At 41.0% G+C, this 6,872-nt stretch overlaps 1 protein-coding gene across 1 annotated transcript in view; it reads right to left on the reverse strand.

The window, feature by feature from the left end:
• The window catches only part of PNISR (PNN interacting serine and arginine rich protein), a 26,183-nt gene extending 19,907 nt beyond the window's left edge, over nt 1-6,276 (reverse strand). Inside the window, exon 1 of the mRNA XM_008637736.2 lies at nt 1,098-6,276. The gene's annotated coding sequence lies outside the window, so the exon portion shown is untranslated. The remainder of the gene's footprint in view (nt 1-1,097) is intronic.
• Between the last annotated feature and the right edge of the window lie 596 nt (nt 6,277-6,872).

Below are 6,872 nucleotides of genomic sequence, written 5' to 3' on the forward strand. Positions count from 1 at the left end.
GGGGGGGAAGGGAGATGAATACTGGCTAAAATTTACTCAATTCAAACATTAGAAGACACTAACAGAAGGGTACCTCAGCTGAGCAGTCATTAAGACACACCCATTCTGACATCACTAGTGCATACAAGAGGTTTGAAAAGCAACAGGTTCAAAGAATGGATCCATTTTGTAGGCACCTACTTACAAAGGAAAATGCAGTTACTACCCCTCCTTTATGATGATGCGTTAAGGTTCCTTTACTTAGCTGTTCTACCCTCCAATTCAATTGGACATAGCCTTTTTTCTTTCCCTCTCTCTCTCTAACACACAAATAAACAAAAGAACATTTATTGGTGCTTCAAGAGCTGTTCCCTGATGTCAGATCACAGAACAGGAACCTGAATCTATTAAAAATCTGTTTACCAATGAAGAAACAGAAGCCAATTCAGGATTCTTTTTGTTTTATACAGAAGCACAATCACATGAGCAAAACACCCCATCAATTCACATTTAATTCCAGTTACATGTACTTAACAGATTAGGAAAAATTCATATAATATCTCAAAATTTTGCTGGAGTTCTTAAGAGCAAACATGTTCTCAAATATGTTCTTTCACATGTTGGGGTTTTTTATTTTTAAATTAAATTTGTACTCAAAGGCTGGACCAGGATCTGCTGAAGTTTTATTAAAGCAAATTACCGGTATGAAAATGTGCCACCCTTGAGAGGACTGCTAGTGAGGGTGCCCCTGCTGATGATAAAAGCTGAGACAGTAACACAGATAGGACTTACCTTGATCTCTACCAACCTCTGAGAGCCAACAGCACTCAAACATTTAAATGTGGTGTCAAACTCTCTACTACAATATTTAAACTAACTTTTCTTTGGGTAAAGACATAGAAAGAACAGATATTTTTAAAGGCACCTTTCAACTCCTCTCCTTGATTGTAACATGCATCTCAACTACAAATTACACCTCAATGTTAACCTGTTCTTTTAGGAAAAAAAGGCAACTCCTTCAACCTATTTGTTTGCATAATAAGTTATTTTCCAACACAGTTGTATGATGTGTCCAGACACACCACACACTGAAAAGCACACAATCACAAGGTACTTACCAGTAAACAGAATCTTGAGTGGTAATTCACAAGCTCACCTTTCACTCTGGGAGACTCCCCCAAGCACTTCCCACAAAACACAGTTATCTTGCAGCAAATTACATATTTCCATACCAACAGGAATGTACCCTGTCAAGGAGAGCATGGTTTCCTGAGAATTTGCCAATGGCACAGTGCTTAGTGAAGTCCCCTGTAGCTCAGTGCCCACTGATGTCAAAGATGTGGCCATCTTTTAGACAAGGCCACCAACAGAACTTGAGCACTAACAGGCTCATTCAGGTTCCCTGGACAACTCTACCTCAGCAGTTTCATAGTGTAAACTCATAAAATCTGCTATCAGTTCAACAGTACTTGTGGCAGAGCTAACTGCGCTCTGACCTCTCAACAATGGAAAGGAACAGTCTTAAGGAGCAAGGCTCAGTCCTGGGAATGTCAAAAGACAAAGCCTGCTTGTCATCCTGGAGATAATACCTTCCTTAAATGCCTTATGACATTGGCTGCAGCAGAACTGAAAAATACCAAGAAATTTCCCCTGGAAAGATAAGAAAGATCTGTCCCTAAATAAAATTTAATACAGTTAATGGAATAACTGAATTGTTCCAATTCATGCAGCTAGTCCAAGACAAGAAGCACAGACTTAGAAAGTTAGCTCAGCTCCAGAAAAGCATCAAGAAGATAACTAACCATACCAAGCTGTCCAGATGAGTGCATCTTGGGCACTCTTTCTTGCTCCTTATAAGTAACTCCCATCACTCTGACAATCTGCTTCTTCGCAGTATGAATGTTATACAACATCCTAACTATGCAGAACACCTTACAGTTCAACAGCTTCTGCAGCAGATACAGAGATTCTGAATGGCTTGCCTGGAAATTAATGAAAGTGAAATATCTTAGCAATGAGGAAAAAAAGCATTGTTTGGAATACAAAATCAAATATTTGTTAGAAGCTAGACTATCTCAACTCCAAGAAATCAGGAGACAGCCTAGGAATAAAACTGTCACTAGAAGGAGAGTGGCACACACCTTCTGCTGCGTCATGAGCTGAAGAGATCAAGGTGAGGAACTCCTATGTCAGATATCAATATCATTCGACCTGATCCTCAGGGCACAATCTGGCGGTCTGATTTATTCAACCTTGTAGACAGACAGACTAATGATTCTGGAACCTACAGAACCCACAGCCAATAATCAACAGCTTTCTCATGCTGAGGGGAGGCTGTTGCATCACCTTTCTGATCATTCTACTCATCATTCCTGAACAGCAGGTCAATATATGACACAAGATGGCCTGACAAGTTTTACTTGCAAACTGAACTCTTAACACACTGCTGCAGAAGTTTTTCTGGTGACTAAAAATCTTGTCTTGCAGGCATTCCAAACAGGCATTGCATTTAGCAAAGAAATATCCATTACCTAAATAAACAAGGAAGAGCAGGCCACCATGCATACTTGGAGAATCCCTATACAAAGAGTCTTTGGCACTCTTTCGTACTCCATTCACAGGTCAGATATCTAGGTCAAAATCAAAACCAACCAAAAAAAAAAAAAAGCTAGACAGATGTTCCACATCCTCCAAGATAACCTGACAGTCCAGCCATGACTTTTGGACTATATTTAGATCTACATAGTTGAAGGGAAAGACCCCAAGAGGTAGGAGTCCTGGTTTGTAACAAACTGCAATTACTGGTTTTGAAACACATTATTATTAAACATTCAGTGTCATTAGCTAGGTAATCTTTTGGTGTGAGCTTAAGACAATACAAGCAGCAAAGGCACATTAATCTCTGACACTCTTTGTAGAACGTGGGCTACAGAAGTTATCCAAGTCACATCTTGAGAAGGATCTCAAAAGCATCACACACTCTGTGGGCAGAGTTTCTTTATCTCATATAGACTTAAGCTCTGAAGGTGAACCCAAAGGAAAATGGAGATGTTTCAGAAGCAGAGCTCCTTGAAACCAAGAGCCTGATTTCTTGACCTTTCATGTGGGTGCCTTGTTCTAATGTAAGGTTTTTATCTTTCCTTCAAGGTAGCTGGTATTGACCCCGTGAAGTTTCAGCACAGTGACTGAAAGCTTATGATGAGTTTCCATGATGAATTTTGTCTAACTGTTCAGTTGCAAGCAGGATAAATCTAATCCTACATTCACCACGCCAGGATCAAAGCAGTTACCAGAAAGACAGGAATTAAGCCAGTACCACCAAGAGTTCAAGCTGAACAAGTGCTGCTGGAGAGCTGTTTCCCCCCATTATGCTATTGCTTCAACAGGGTCATGATAGGAAAGACATCACCAACGAGGTTGGAAGGACTAGTGGATAAATACTCTAGGGATACAACACCAAGAGTTCACATAGTTCTCCCAAGTAATTAGAAAGAGCAGCTCATCCATGGTATTATCACTATCTAACCAAGCTGTAATCCAAAGACAATAATGGACACACATTGTACAAACTCCAAAGATGTCTATATCAAAGTACTCCAAACTGGAAGGAGATGTAAACTGAGCACTTCTTCCATGACTGTGTCACTGGAATAAAGGATACTCTTCTGTAAGAATTTGTACAATTGTACAGAGAACTGCACAAGAAAAACAGCTTTGCATACCCAAAGGAGCCCCCCCACCAAGAAGAAAATTTAATGCATAAAGGGTGTCACAAGAATTATCATCAGCCGGTGGTTTTGGCATAGGAGACCCAGGTAAGTCAGAACACTTCTGCAGTTAAAAATATCTGGGAATCTGGAAAAGCACTGTATCCTATGCATCCACATAGCAATGAACCCTGCAAGTTACGACAGAGGGTCTGCAGACACATTCACTCAAAACAAATGCATATCATCACTCAGACAAAACATACCAGCTTCCATTTGACTTGGGAGAATTAACATTTACTACTATATTATACTCAGCTGATTGGAAAATTAAGTATTTGTGGCGTGAGTTAAGTCTGCAATAAATCAGAAAAAGTTGAAGTAAGTGTCTTGCTTGCTACTCTGTTGCACTCATTGCACTTTCACTTGGAGGAAGACTTCTATACATCATCTAGGGCACCACTCTAAAGTTGTTGCAGGTATTTAATGCCTAGATACTACGTATCTTTTCTCCTCTTAAGAGCCAGAAGCTATATCTATATGCCTGCTGGCATCTGTTAGCATGATGTCAAGTCAAAGAACATGTCAAATCTTCCAGCTCACTTATAGTTGTGTATCACTAAAATGCTGGAGGTCAACTTTGCTCCACTCCATTTTTAACATCAGAACCGTTCTCAGACTGAAGAACAGAGGCTTTTCAAATGTGTAACCAAGATCCAAAATACAGGACCAGAAAAAGAACTGATGAAAACAGCTTGCTCAGTATCCATGAAGTTCTCCAGAACCTAGTTCACACATCACTACGTCTGACTAATATTTACAGTGCTAACAAGATAAAGCAGTGTGAACAAAGGTCAAATAAAAAAAAAGAAAAAGAAAGAGAAAGTACTGTGAAATCTTCAGGGAGTCACTCGAGCAGTACAGCTTCCAAGGTCTGCCATTTCAAACTTAAATCCACATATCCACTGAGCTGAACACAACTCTTTTTTAAAAGAGAAAAAGGTATTGGCAGCCAGGTATCATTTACTTATTTTTTGTATTTCTAAGACATAAGGACAAACACATGATTTGATTACCATAAAGTACCAAAATCACTGCTAGAACATTTACTACCACAGAAACATTATCATAACTTAGGCAGTTTAAGTCAAAACTCTACTGGGTTTGGGGGGCAAAAAAAAGGCCAGTCTGATTATTTTCTTCATGTATCATTATGCTGGAAGTCCTGATGCAGGATTTTCAATTGCCCCTGTAACCCAGCATTTTTTTTCTGAAGTGGATGGTCCATCTGCAACTTCCTCTGCAATGAACATGCTCTGCACAAAAAATTAATAGTACCAGTAGCTAAATAAACTACTCCTCGCTGGTCATGAGCAGATATCATCCTCAATGATAACTACAGTTATCACTTAATAAGGGATCAGCTAGTGATGAAAGTAAGAACACTTTAATAACACCTACCCAAAATATTAGTTTTCACCAAAAGCAGACTTAGAATCACTACATACCTCAGTCATGAAAAGAAGTGAGATTGGACACTCCTGTCCCCATAGTACCTTTGCATAATCCTGCACCTAACTAAAAATCAAACACAGCTATGACTCCACTCTACCACTACAGCTTATAAGGTGAGTTAGCCACTGAAAAATTGTGGAACTGTGCTAAATTTGTGGACTCTTAAGCCCTACAACACCTCTGAGCCCAAAGCAGAGAAAGCACTCTTACCAGAGCAGTTTGTATGTCATCTGGGACAAAGTACAGAAAGTCTTGTAATGGCATAATAGTAGAGATGGCACAAGATTTGCTGCTGGACCAAACAAATTAAAAACCAGGAGCTTGTCTGTCAGTAACCCCAGCGACCTGTCCCCGAACAAAGGCAAGACTTTCAGTTCCCCCTCTGTTCTACAGGCAGGGGAGCCACAGCATCCATAACCCCCATGAGAGCCATTTTTAGCACAGCTAGACTCCAAAAAGAGGTTTCTTACTCGTACCAACAACACAGGTGTTCGGCTGGACTGGAATGGCATTTGTAACCCTGTCTTTGGAAAATTATGTTAGATTACTATCTGCTGGTACACATGCCTTATGCTTTGAAGACCACCATTCCCCCTCTTCAAAAGGTGGCTGACTCTGCCTTAAAACAAAACTTTTAGGGCAACCCATGTTCCCTGTATCTCACACCTTCCAAGAGACTGTTTGCTTGAAAACATTTACAGGTATAACTGTAAGAGAAGCGAACAACAACCAAGGTGGCTGAATACTCTGCGTAGTAATTTGTTACAGAAGAAACTTAGTACATTTCAGCTGGGGTAGCACATCATAGAATCACCCAGTGGTTTGGGTTGGAAGAGACCTTCAAAGACCATCTAGTCTGACATCTTGCATGATATGACGTTGCCGAATACTCTGTCCAACCTGATCTTAGACATTTCCAACCATGGGCATGTGCGATCTCTCTGGGAAACCTGCTCCACTGTTTCACTGCCCTTATCATAAGAGATTTCTTCCTTATATCCAGTCTAAATCTAAATTTCATTTTAAAACTGTCATCCCTTGTCCGGGGCCCTGATAACAAGTCTTCCTCCATCTCTCCATCTTTCTTATGTGCCCCCTTTAGGTACTGAAAGACTGCAATAAGGTCTCCCTGGAGCCTTCTCCAGGCTGAACAATCCCAACTCTCTTTGCCTGTCTTCACCGGAGAGGGGTTCCAGCCCCCTGAACAGTTTTGTGGCTCCATCCTTAACTGTAAGGCCTAGCACATCCCATTAAAGTTCAGTTCAACAACTTTGTGGGATTGTCTAATGAAGTACAGAGAATCTGCAGGGATAAGTGCCAAAAGCAAAAAGGCTTTCAAACCCATCATCTGTCTGAGGCTCCATTTAAAAACACCCTGCGTTTTCCAAGCTACTAGTCCAGGTATCTTACAAATGCTGCTCTGTGAATTTTAGTTCTCTGGAGCCCTCCAGTGGAACGAACTCATAGGAACGGCCACGAAACCCATGAAACAGCACAAATATCCCACAAATACATTTCATCCGCAGGAGCCAGGCTGCTGACACAGCCAACTACCAAATCCCAGGGCACATGTTGCTTCCCTAACTAGGTTACCGGCTAAACCAAGTAGCCACTCTCCCCCGCGCCTCCACGGACGCTGCTTGCCCAGCAGCCAGCGGCTTCCCCCCCCCC

Source organism: Corvus brachyrhynchos, unplaced genomic scaffold, assembly GCF_000691975.1.
Source record: "Corvus brachyrhynchos isolate BGI_N302 unplaced genomic scaffold, ASM69197v1 scaffold14, whole genome shotgun sequence".
NCBI classification, from domain to species: Eukaryota; Metazoa; Chordata; class Aves; order Passeriformes; family Corvidae; genus Corvus; species Corvus brachyrhynchos.